Genomic DNA, 13,608 nt, shown 5'->3' with positions numbered 1-13,608 from the left:
ATTGCCTGTGTAGACTGCAGTAATGCTCAAGGGGGTGTTACAGTTCATTCTTCTGTGTAACTACCATAACCAAGCTTCAAAATAGAATTTCCAAAATTTTGTTTGGAATATGCAGGGAATATGTTTTATAATCAACCTTAAATAGTTGTGTGGTAATTCAGTTGCTTCTCTTAACTCTTTTGCATGTTTTATGGCAGGATTTTTTTATGCAGTGTTGCTTTTTAAAGACTACTTGGTTGAGATAACTTATTTTGCCATTTTCTTACCTGAATAGGCAACTCCAGTAGTCAATTGGAAGGTTTTTAAATCTTCCAGGATGTTTTTTTCCCTAGTCTGTTGTGTGCACATCAGATGCGATGGAGTCCAGCGAAAAACTATTAACAGTTTTGAATGAAACAAAGCAGAAAGCAGAGCAGGATCAGAAAGGCAGGTTTTCCTCTCTCTTTGAGAAGACTTGGGTTTGGCAGGTAGCGGAATTATTTTTTTGCGTGTAATCAGATAAGAGTGTATTGGAATGCCTACAGTCTGTGTTACTGGCTGAGGTGAGTCCCATCTGTTAGTGGTGTTAGGGATGTGCAATACCCTTGCTCTCTGAACTTCTGCATCACAGGAGGATTTAGAGCAACAAATGCAGTCTCTAAAGGCATTTGCTAAAAGCAAGGGAGAAAGTCATGCAGTGTAATACTGCATGATGAAAAGAACCCCTCTCATTAAGCCCTCTGGTTCTTAATGAACTTTACAAGATGCTGGGTAGTTTTTTGTTTCTCCTTACTCATGAGGTCAGCTTCTTTTTGTACAGATTGTTACCAGGCTGTTTACTATGAATTTTCTTTATGCTGTGTCACCTTGTGCTGAGCTGGGGAATAATTTTAAGTAGCAATCATCTGAGCTGATTAGGAGAAGATTCAGGGCTTGTGTTGCACGAAGTACTTGGGCTTGATGCCATCATAGTAAGTGTGTAGTAGGTACTGATATTTATTTATTTATTAAAAAAATGTTCTTGTAATCATTTTACCCCGGCTGTGGATCTGTCACAGTGTATACTTGTACACTTGAATCACTTTGGCTTTTCTCCTGTAAATGAGTAAGTATCCCAAGAAGAGAACTTGCTTCCTCAGGGCTCATTTGATCCTAGCTGGACTGAAGGAACTGCTGATGGAATGTGATATTTGGGCTTGGATAATAAATGTGAGCGAGTCCTCTTTCAGATCCAAACTCCTAGCCTTCTGCTTAGTATTCGATTTTCCCTTTTCACTGAGTGCTGTGAATTCCTGTGTTGCCACCTATGTACATGCCAACTGCATCTGTTGGTTCAGAAAATTGTTTAAATAGTTACACAGCTGTAAGGACAGAAGAATATTGAAGTCTGGAGCCACTGTTTGTATCTCATAGTTTTGGTTCCTAAGATGAATGCAGAATGTAGGTTACTCCTATTTCTATCTACGGGTTTTTGAAAGTAGCAGCTGACACTCTGTACGTTATTTGAGTTCAAAACGGTAATGTGGTTGAAAGAATATCAGAGAGGTGTATATGTTTAAGGCTTGGAAACAAGCTCCATAAAAATGAACTCTTGGTGCGTATTCAAAACTAAATTTAGTGGAAGTAACCAAATACCTCTTGCTGTAATAACTCTCTGAAACATTGCCCTTGCACCAGGTCAGCATAAATGTCCTAGCAAATGCATTAGGAAGAATAAGGTTTGCATAAAGAACTAAATGCAACCCAGCAGTGAACCTGTTAAGACAAAACTGTCTTTCTGTTGTTCTGATGTGAGAGAAAAGAGGATTATGGTGATTGACTTTATTTCCTGGAAATGACTAGCATACATTTTGCAGAGCATAAAACGGATATTACTCAGTTTGTGACCTGCTTCCTTGTAAAAGTGTCTTGAAACAGGGATTGGTTTAAATCTGTTTTCTGCATTCCTGACGTACAGTATTGTGTGATGCCATCTTGTCACAAAGGCATGCAATGTGCCATGATGTATAAATGAACCCTGTGTGTCAAAGGTAATTCGAGACGATGTGCCAAATATTTAATGAAGTGCAGAATCTTCTCCTGAGTGCCTGGTATATATTTGGGAGTAGGTATCTTGAGCTGAAACTGCGTCAGAGAGGTGATAAGTAACGCAATACTCCCCAGCACATACTGCAGAGCTACTCTGCACAGTACAGTAAGACACAACCAGCGCTGCAGGTCAGCAGCATCTTATTTGTAACTTTGAGGCTTAATATGCAGACAGCAGAATAAGTTAATATGCACTTGGCTAACCTTCTCTGTGCATGTTGTGGGGGGAAAAAAAGTTGCTTTTAGTATCCTCTGGAGTAATTTTAATGATTAGTTCGCATATCAGTTTTCAGGATCACTATAGAATAGCATGCAGAGGGGAATGGTTTTATTCCTTTGGGAGCACTGCTTCTTCCCTGGAGGTGGGCTTAGCCAGATGCCAGCCTCAGGCAGTGTGGCACGTTTTGTGTTTCAACACAGGGTTGAGGTACCCTGGAGCTGAGGGGAGTCCTGAGAGGGAGATAGCTTTGGGAGGTGCTGACAAGGGAAGGAGGAGCTGTATCGTGCTCCTGGAGCTTGGCAAAGGCCTGGGTGTGGGTGGCACAGGTGGATGCTGGCCCCTTGCTCAGAGGAGAGGGTTTCTGTCTGGGTCTCCCTCTGACCTGGGAATGAAACCCCACAATAGGGAGTTCCCCTCTGTATATTTATGTGAGAAAGGAGATCCACAAAGTCTTTATCTTACACTTGCCTATGCAAAAATGCGAAGGGCAGAATTATTTTCTCTCTCTCAATTTTCTTTTTTACTGAGGCAGAAGCTGTGATTGGTTTCTGAATGCATGCATGTAGAAGGCTTCAGCAATATTTCTAATGCTATTTTATGGTAAATGCTGAAATGTGATAATATCTCAAGGACTTCTTTTTTAAATATTTAAATATATACCACTGAACCTGTGTATAGCTACTTCTTCAGCTACTAACTGGCTTAATGAATGGATTGATATTATTAGTAACGTGTGTAGAAGCATCTTCAAGCTCAGTTATGGAGTCAAAATTTTGTCTCCCATTTATGTTTATCATGCATTAGTAGAGAACAGAAAGAATTATAGAGCAAGGTGAAACATTTTTGTGTGGTGTTCCTCTTACAAAGGTAAGTTCAAGGTTCAACCTGACATTCAATAGAATACACAGATGACTTCACACTGTGTTTGACAGACTTTCTTGACTCAGCTTTTTCTAACGGAGTATTTCTATGCATCCTTCAGATGGTTGGGTAAAGCAAGTAGTTGTACAAAGCAGTGCCAATATGAAACTCTTTTGCCCTTTGAGGTAAAGCTCTGTGGGTTCTTTGACAAGTAAAATATTCAATAATTCAGCAGGACATAAGTGACCCAGAACTTCACAGGATAAATGTTCATAAGGTGATCTGGCTCATTAGAAATCTTAAGCCAGTGTAAATAAAAACACTGGCTTCTGGAAAATAGCTGTATAATTATTGCAATGTTTCTCTTAGTTCACTTCTTTCTAAGATAGATAAATGAATGGCATATGCAGTATAGCAAGTCTATATTTACATACAAGATGTAATTCAGAAGTAAATATTGATGCAGATATAGGATTTTACTCTAATAATTCTAGTACACAAAGGGAGTGTGAACCACTGGTTTTCAATTTTATTTGCTCTACTGAAGTAGCATACAGGCAAGCAAAGAATGACAGGGCTTTCCTTGTCGTGCAGCCTATATACCAACCCACATGCAGAATTTATTGACAGTGTGTGTGTAAGAGAGAATTACTGGTACTTCTACCAAGCAGAAAGCAAACTTGCTTCATTACTTTGACTTTCCTGCTCGGTATCAGTGGACTGTAAGGTTGTGATCAGTGTGCTTCAGATGAGTTCAAGGAAGCCTTCATTACATTTATTTTTAATGACTGTTTCTCTAATGAGAAAAATACACCTATGTCATACTGAGAAGCAGTTCGTGTTTTAAATCCAAATTTTCTACTTTCCTCATGTTTTTTTTCTGTTGTCTAATATTTTTATTAGAAATTACACCACATACAGGGTGGAAAAGAATGTGGTTTTTAATTTTGGAGGAGGAAGTGAAGCCAAGCAGGTTGTTTTTTTTTTTTTTAATCTCTGGCTGTTTTATTTAATTTTTAAGTGATTATTTAATTATTCTGCTTTACTGGGGGAAAATCTCCGGAAGAGAGAAAGCTTTTCTCTTTTCTACAAGGTCTGGGTAACTTAAACTGAAAACTAATAGATTGTTCTGGACTTCGCCATTAGAAAGTAGTATTGATAACGTAAGTATTATCTTTCATAATTAGAATTAATCAAAAAGGCAACATTTACTTTCTTATTTACCCTACAGACCTGTATTAACATGAATAGTCTCTGTCAAGTGTATCTCCAGTCACCTTTCTGTTTTTAGAGATAGGAGCCTAATTTCTATTATCCATATTTCTACTATCTCTTAATTGATACATTTGAATCTTAAAAGTATTAACAGTGCAAATGGTTGTTTTGTATCTGGTGGTGTCACTGTTTCTTGTTAAGACTTCTTAAACTTCATTCATAGTGTTCTGTCTTTTCCCGTGTTTACAGATTGGTGAGAAAGGGGACATAAGAAGGAATTACTTTATTTTCAAATGGGTGGTTGAGTATTGACATACCCGAATACATGCTTAGTCATGTATTGTGCTGTGATGCGGATGAGTTTCGCTTGGCACACCCCAGCAGATGCAGTCCCTCCCCTGTTTTCAGCAGAGCCATCTTCTCTGTGGTGCAATTGTAGATGACTGGATTTGTTTTACAGCAGTGACACAGTGTAATGATAACCTTGCCAATGCTGTGAGGAGGTAGAAACAGCTGAACTTTTTGCTTGTATAGCATGTATAAAAATTCTACTCAAGGAACTGTAACGTGAAGGTTTTGGTCAGTGTCACAAAAGTGCCTTGAACTTCTGTAGGAAAGTGGCAGTGAGGTTCAGGCCAAAGGTTCTTTTTAATTCTACCAAAATTGTATTTTAGTTGCTCAGTCAGTTTTTTTGCCTTTACCTGATTTTTCTCTTCTCAAAGCCTATATTCTAGATGATGTTCCTAATGCTTTTGATTAAAATTCTGGCAGTAAACTTTCAGCTTTAAAGCTGTTAGATATGCTGATGTTCAACCTCATATAGAGGTAGGCAAGAATGTGGCTAAATCCATTTGAGAACTGCTGTGGTAATTGTGTTGGCAACTAGTTTTCCTGTCTGGGAAATATGAGCATGTTGAATTTATTGTACTGCTTAACACATGAAGTATCTGTGCCTATAAGGTCATGGCAGTCTGTCAGAGCCTGGATAGACTCGACTCTGTGAGGTAGCGCCTGTGAGCGCTCTGCACTTCCTCTGCCTGATCAGGCATGTTGTAGATCCAGGAACGTGGAGCCCCATTAGCAGTGGCTGTGCTGAGCGTCTTTGGTTGAGATCTTTGCCCCTGCCTGTTGGGCGTATGCCTTAAGTAGATTTACTAGTCTGACCTTTTAACCCACTGATGACTAATAGACCTCTGCCAGAGCATTATTAGACGTGGTTACTCTGGAGCAGCCCTGCCAGTAAAGATGAGGTAGAAGGAGTGACCACGTAAGTGCAGCTGCCCCAACTGCAAGAAGATGAGCTATAAGGGGCCTGCACAAAGCTGTCAGCTTCTGTTTTCAGAGAGGAAGAGTGCTTTCTGCCTGATGTTGCACTGGCTGATTTCAGATATAGTCTGACCTGAAAATACCCAGGTGAATTGTTCATGCATTGCCATACGCTGTCTGCCAAGATGCCTTGGAGAAATAGACTCTGCGAAAGTTGATTTGTAGTGAGTTGATATGTTGAATATTAGGAATCCTGTGAAGTGCTGCCTTCTATGCTTTTTTTCTAGTAATCTCCCTCAGACCCAATTTGTATATTCAAAGTGGTTTCTCACATGTGCATCTTACAGGCCACAACAGGAGAGATTGTGGTGGTCACTCATGTAAGTCAACATTTGTAACTTACATCTCTTTACATTTTTTGTTAGTCTTCTTTTATGCAAACATATGGCATCTTCTGTTGCAGTGGAAAAAAAAAAAAAGCTAGTAATTGAAGAATCCTATCACATCAATCACAGAAAGCTGGGAATAAACTGTTCTGGATGTCACTGACTGGCTGCATTAGGTCATCTGGTAAGCAAGCACTTTGTTACTAAGGCTTTTGAGTTTTTCTTGCTGTGCTGCTCCTCCAGCGGTAGTGTGCTGGTCACCTTAACTGGCAGGACTGTTGGGCAGCAGTAGGCAGAGGTCTAAGAACACCAGCAGTGTGTGGTGGGGTGAGGCGAACTTCGGATTGTGGAGCACAGATAAACCATCACATTAAATAAAACAGAAGAGTTTTTCAGGAAAGGCTCCACATCATAGTGGCAGCAGGAGCTATGGGATATGTGCTTACAAGCCAAATCACTGTAATATGTGCTTGTGTGTATGTGCATGAGTGTGGTTTTAAATATGGTGTTTAAAGGTAGCAGATTAATCTGGCTAGAAAGGAGCCCGTTTTTCTCGGGTGCAGACAGGGGTATGTCTGATGGACATTGTTTGAAAGGAATTCCCTGAAGTCGATAGCATCAATGAAGAAGTCGTGTTCAGTCTAGCTTTGATTAGACACATGAGGTCTGACAGCCCTCTCATCCTGCCTGGCTGTACCAGAAGCACCACCAAAGAGACACTGATGTTGAAAGCTTTTGCTGTGGTAATCTACCCCACACACAGGGGAGGCTCTGGAGTAATTGAATTTAGTGTATTTCATAGTTACCTGTGCTTGGCAGGAATGAGGGCAGGGGTAAAAATGCTCATGTTGCACCTTGAAGAAATGTACCGATTCTGTGACTATTGTAGTCACTGCCTGGCTCCTTCTAATCAGGATTTCCAATTTAGAAATTCATTAGGGAAATATCTTGAATAGTTTTCAAGATTTATTATTTTGATGTTGCTCTTGTTTCTTTTTCTGTTTCTTTAGGCTATTGGTTTGAGAGTTGTCTTTTAAGTAGTATCTGGCTGTAGTGTGACTTGGTGCAAAAGGAAACGCTGTTCCTTGAGAACTTTGCTTCCAGAGCTGATTAAATATCATTTAAACTTGTTCCATACTTCTTTCTCTCCAAATTATTTCATCTGAGGTTTAGCTTGTATGTTGACTCACGCCTTTTCTATTTTCTGTTTCTCTGGTGGGGTGAGCTCATAGTATGACTGTTGTATTCACTTGGACGTGGTGTGTCAACTGTCCAGAACTTGGGGTGTATGCCTTTTTTTCATCTGTTCTTTTTCTTCTCTCCGTATGATAACTGCACAATACCTGAAACTTGGTTGTGATCACAAGCCTGGGGGTGCAGCATGCAATGGAGAACCTGTTTTTAAATTCAGTTCAAAATTGAAAGGGGAAATACTGCAATTTTAGATTCATTATAATTCGGCTTTTACTTCAGGTAATATAACTCCCTTGCTTTATGCAGTGTATCACTTGCTTATTCTCTTTGGTAGTAGTTCTAAGCAATTTTTTGGGAGGAGAAAAAATAAAAATATTCATGTAACTTTAAGAAAAGAAAGAAGTCCCAGCTGGCAAGACAGGCTGAGGAGCAAACCCCATCCAACAGTAACTCCAAAGTTCATTTTTCTTTTCTTTCCTTCACCACAATGCTTTACAAAGCTGAAAGGTACAACATGATCTTTACGGGTGTTTCTGCCAATTTGGGTTTTCTTTGCTGTGGAGAAGTGAGTGATGTTGCCTGAGGGCCCTTGACCTGCTCATCCCAAACCAGCACCTACCACTATGCTGTGACAGAGGCAATGGCAGAATTTGATGTGGTCCAAATGCAGATCCATCCTCTGCCTGCACCTATCCATCACCAGCTACCTCCATGCTGGTGCCTCAGCCATAAGTCAGGCTCAATACAGCAACGGCAAAGCCAGATGCCAAATGCAGTTTAGTAAGAAAATGCAACACAACTAAATGCTAGCTCAGTGCTGTTTTCATGGCTTTATGAACACTCAAAGCCCTTTGCAGTGATCCCCAGTCAAGTCCTACTTCTGAAAGATGCTGCAACAAAGCCTATGTTGTTTTGTACATTTAGCTCTCGGGGCACTGATTGCATTAGTTTTTAATCACAGTGGTCATACAGCCACTGTATTAGGGCACTAGCTAACTCTTGATTCTTAGTAATCTAAAGCTTGATAACTTGAGCATAGATAAAGATCTGGTTGCATATTTCAGTGAAATGAAAGAAGTACTGTTTACCCGTATGCAAAAAAGAGGGAGAAATCTGTGCTAATGTACAACCAGAGATAAGTCCAAATCAACGTAAGGTCTCGGGCTCAATAACAAAACTTTTTTATAAATCATATTTGTAAACTGGAGAACTTAACAATATTGTCTTTATGAATAGCATGCATCCAGAAATTTTTCTGTCCATCCTTTTTCTGATGGTCGATTCTCTGGTTTTCCTCTTGATCTCTGTAAGCTGGGGGGTATCACAAACGTTTGAACTATATATCCAAAGGAACTGCAATAATGGAATACATCATCATGTCTTCAGTTTGTTTGCTTTATGTAAGCCCATTGGATGAATGGAATTTGGGTTTTCTTCTGGTCAGAAGTTGAGTAAAAACTTCCAATATTCTGACTGCTCCCATTCCCAAGTCCATGCTCTTTTCAGAGCAGGCTCTGTGAGCGAGGAGCACAGTGCCTGGGGGTCAGGCTGGGTGGGCTCAGCCTTGGGGATCATGCAGGGGCCATGGGCAGCCCACAGCAGCTGGTGCAATGGATCAGCCACCCCACACCTTCCTGGTGTAGTCCTGGGGAGTGACAGTGCTGAGGCACAGGCCAGCAGGCATCCAGCTTGCTGGCAGGGGCTAGGCTGTGCCAAAGCAAAACCATGTTGACCCAGAATGTTTCTGTGAAGCACTTTCATTCTAAAATTGTTGTTTTCCCTAACAAAGCCAGCTCTCTTCAGGACCTTGTGTACAAGGCACTCTGCAAACCCAAGACCACTCTTTTCTCTCTCTGAAAATTACAGGCTGTTTGAGAGTTGGGGCACCAAAGCAGCTTTAGCTCTGTCTTCCTGTAGCTGTAGGAAGGGGAAGATACGCGATGCCTTGAATCTACTCTGGTCTTGCAAACATAACACTCAAGTAAGCAGCATGTAGTAACCACATGGCATCATTTCAGGATTCCCAAACAGCTGTATCTCTTACATGTAACCTCATGGTAATATATGGGAATGAAATGGTAACCGTCTTAAAACACTTTGGATATGTCTAACATACTGGTGATGGTTTTGCACTTAAACATACTCAACTCTTTAAAAGCACATACTTTCAGATATGTATGTGTTGATATTGGCCATAGTCTTCTGCAATTTTCAATCTTCTATACATTAAAGCAAATGTTAGGAGAGTAACAGAAGTTAACCTTAGAAAAAACTGACGTTGTTCTTTGCCTTGGCACCTGAGAAGTGCCTTCCTTCTTAACAGTGTCTGCGTGCTTACATGCAGTGAAGTACAGCTGCATGGAAAAACACATTTCCGAATGAAAGAATGATTAGTTAAAAGCCAGATGGTAACATCTCCTACATATGTAAGTGTAAATCATTCTACTTGGTAGGTGATTGGAGGCAAATGGCCCATGTTGCATTGACTTTAATATGAGAAGGTGCCTTTGCCCCTGATCTTCAATACTGTTGACAGGGCTGACACTGAGGATTTCAACCTTAGGCTTTTGGAGCCAGGCTCTGTGATGAACAGTTACTATTAAGAAGTGCTCTTTTGGTGTTTCACATTTTCAAGTAAACTTTTCTGTTCTATCTCAGCTTGCATTGTGAAAACACTGATGCATTTGTCATCTCTCCTGTTACTGGCTAATGATGTTCTGCCCTCAGAGATATTTGTTGAAGGGACTGCTTCCTAACATTTTATTCCCACTCATGGATTTCCCAAAGCTAATGTTTCAATATGTATTTTCTTGTATGACTCAGAGGATTTTTCTACAGCAGAAATGGGTGATGTTTTTGTAACTCTCTTGGAATCTTTATTTGGGTATTTATGCTTTGTTTTTCTTCATTTTTGGGGAGGTCAAGATTGAGAGAGAGTAGACATTGTCCTGTGCATTTTCTTCCAAAAATACTGTTTCTACTTTCAGAAGCAATGTCTTTTCTAGTCTCTTCTGGTAACTTTTGTCCAGTTTACATGGACAAAAAAAGAAAACAGATATAAGGCAATCCCAGCAGCTTGCTTTCTTTTTTATTTTTTTTTTTTTTTTCTCCTCATGTAAATGTGCTCTGGAGCAGTTTGGTGTTTAACCTAAATTTCATGGTTTTCTACCACCCTCTGCCTGCCTTGACGGTATGCAGCGTCACAGTTCTTCACTGTTGCTCAATGGCTGTTTTGCTGGTGAATTGACATTACTCTAACCAAGGAGCCTGTCATTCACAACCCAAAACTGCCTTTTTTTTTTTTTGATTGTTTTTCTTTAACTTATTGGTGGTTCCCGTGGATTTCAGTGTGACTGACAACATTAGTGCCCCAATAAGCTGCAGGAAGTACTGTGTGCCAGCTTGCATTAAAAAATTGTAACAGTGGACTATGTTGATTCCTAAAAGCATGTGTGTATGCATATGAAGTACTGCCCAGAATGTTTTATTTCTTTGATTGGCAATACAATGATGTCTGTGTTTTCAGTGGATTAATCCTGATTACTGATCTGGAAGTCTGATGTCTACAGATGAGCTCTGCCAAAAGAATTCTCGTGGCCTGGAGCCCTTGGGGTCTTGCAGCAGTCATGCTGACTGTTTATTACTCCTGTTCAGCTTGGGTAGCTGCTGCAGCCCAAATAGCAAGAGGGAAGCATACTGGGGAGAAGATATATAACCAGCTATCCAGACTTGGAAAGACAATCTGAAACATACTCCAGAGAGCTTTTGGCACGTATTCTGTGAAAGCTAACATTGGTGCTCTTCTTTTTCTTCCCCCAAGACATTTTGCTTAAGCACAGCCGTAATTTAGTATTTTTTGATTAAAACACACCAAAACAACAAACATCAAAAACCTCACTTACCTTCTTTCTCACAGAAATCCTGAGGAGAAACAAAAGACGGTCTTATATTGTTATCCACTGTTGTCTGATCCCTTATTGCAAGGGACTTCTGGTGTCTCCAGCTGATGTCTTTGGGCAGTTCACTGCTGCTACTCAGCTGAGCTGATCACCTCTCTCTGCTCTGGGGCAAGAGTGGTGGCAGTAAGGGAACAGGCTGAATACAGGGATAGGGTTGCTCCCAGATGGAGAGAGCAGGAAGGCACCAAGACTGGTAGCCTTCTTTGCCTCATGCTCACTTCTGGGAGCCACCAGCTGCCAAGAAATGTGGTGGCATCTCCTCTGGCACTGCCAGAGGCAGTCTCCTGTTGCTGTGTCAGTTCATAGCCTGTCTTGCTGCCCCATCCATCTGGATTATCCCTATTCTCAAAGTGTCAAAACCCAACATTATTTCCATGACTGCTGACTAAGAGTATCCTTTTTCCTGGTTTCATGCATTTGTTCTTTTTTCATGGTGTATTTACCTCCATAATTATGTCCCAGGGAGGACATACAAAGGGAGGGCTGTATTAGAGGAACTGCTGGTGCCAATGTGGCTCAGTTTTGTTGGTATAGCTGCATCTATACCAGGGATTTTGCTGGCATAGCTCTGTCAGCTACTGGGTATGCATTTTTTGTGCCCCTCACAGACACAGATGTATCATCTAAGATTTCCTTGTGACCTGAGATGAGGAGCAGGGATGGCTGTGAGAGGGAGGGGGATGTCGATGCTGTCTGGCAGCTGAGCAGGAGTGGTGCCAGAGCTCCCTTTCTATCATCCTCTCATGTTGTCTGCCCAGCCTCATCTACCTGGCCCTGCTGCCTCCCTGCTGGACATGGTTTTGGTGATGGTAAATAGGATATTTCTCCTCTGAAGTAATTCAGTCTCTCAGTCCAGCCCAATGTCCTAATATCCTAATGAAAATAGAAAATCTTGTGCTGATCAAGAAACAACCAGCTTACTGTCTATTCTGTGACTATCTTTTGTGTCTCCGCTGTTCTAGTTTGTGAGCATGAAATTTTAAGTGTCAATACAGGAAAAGAAAGGCAGGATCTTCAAAGAGTTTAAAGTTTGTCATTTTAATTGTTTTCACTGACAGTATTTTCATAAGATCTTTCTAACTTAAATATAACAAGTGCCCTTTCTTAAGAGATGGCTGATATTATCCTTATGGTATACATTTTTCCCTTGCTTTTGTGATCCTAACCTAGGAAAACATCAGCATAAACTTTCTACTGTTGTTTATATTGTGTTTCTAATCTACTTGACCAGATCTGAAAAATGATCGTTCTTGTAACTAGTCTAAACAAGAGTTTTAACATCTTGTTTATTCATAACATTAACCCCTAATGACTATGGCTTAATCACCTACAATTAGCTTTGAAGATGTAGACTACATGGGAACTTGGGACCTTGTAATAAAGCTTTTAGCACCCCTGTTAAAACAATAATTTTTAAATATTCACTGTAACCTGCACAAAACAATAATTGGGGTAGAGACATTTTTCCTCAAAACCATTGGACTTAGAGGTTTAGAGTTACAATTTCCAGTGGTATAGGTGCAACACTGCTACTTAAAAAAAAAAACAACAAAACCAACAAACTTCTTTATTTTACAACTGACTCCTCAGAAATGCATTGGTATTTCTGGTCAGTGGTTTTGATGAGTAGTTCAAATATATGCTGCATACAGACGCCAGGTAAATGATGCATTGTCATTCATTTGAAATAATTGTGCCCGTGCTTTGCAAAATGAGCATCCATGGGTTTTAATGATGCTCTGCATGCGGTAGAGTGGCGTGACCCCTGTAAATGCCAGTACTCTGTGTTATCTGTACTCTGTGTTGCAAGAGTGGCAGTAAGGCAAAGGTAGTGCAACCTGCCTTGGGCCCACCAGCAGCTGTGGCAGGGGCAGATGTTCCTAGATACGAAGGATCTAGGATTACACAGAGACCCTTGGGCAGCATCCCATGCTTTACCCATGCCAGCACTCTGCATTAATGGAGAAGTATGCACACTGCTTCCTTACGTGCTTGAGCTCATTTTATTTGTCAGTGTCTTAGTGTATTCCCACAGTAAAACTTGAAGGCTCAGACCAGTAACATCAAGGAACAAACTGGACTATTTTTAAAGCTTTCAACATTAAAATGTGTGGAATGTGACTTAGTCTGTGTGGCAGATAAAATACTACAGATAAGTCACTTTATTTCATGCTTCCTGTGAACATATTTAAAATACTTACACCAGAGTGTTAGTGTACTTGTGCGCGTGCTTCCAGCTATGTTTTATTGAGGGATGATTCCAGATGTAGCAGGTTAAATCGGCACAGCAGCACTTGTTGGAAGGCTTGTGTTTGAAATGTCTCATGTAACTTTGGCAAAACAAGCTGATAGCGTGTATGGTAACCTTGTAAGTTCATAGGCACAGAATGTCTCAGTAGGAGCTGTTTTGAATTCCATACTTGGCCTGCAAAGTTATTTT

The sequence above is a fragment of the Pezoporus flaviventris genome, unplaced genomic scaffold (assembly GCF_033815535.1).
Source record: "Pezoporus flaviventris isolate CSIRO_AGI_PZ_B2104156 unplaced genomic scaffold, CSIRO_AGI_Pfla_v1 ptg000036l, whole genome shotgun sequence".
NCBI classification, from domain to species: Eukaryota; Metazoa; Chordata; class Aves; order Psittaciformes; family Psittacidae; genus Pezoporus; species Pezoporus flaviventris.
Note: the sequence above shows the minus strand (reverse complement) of the source record.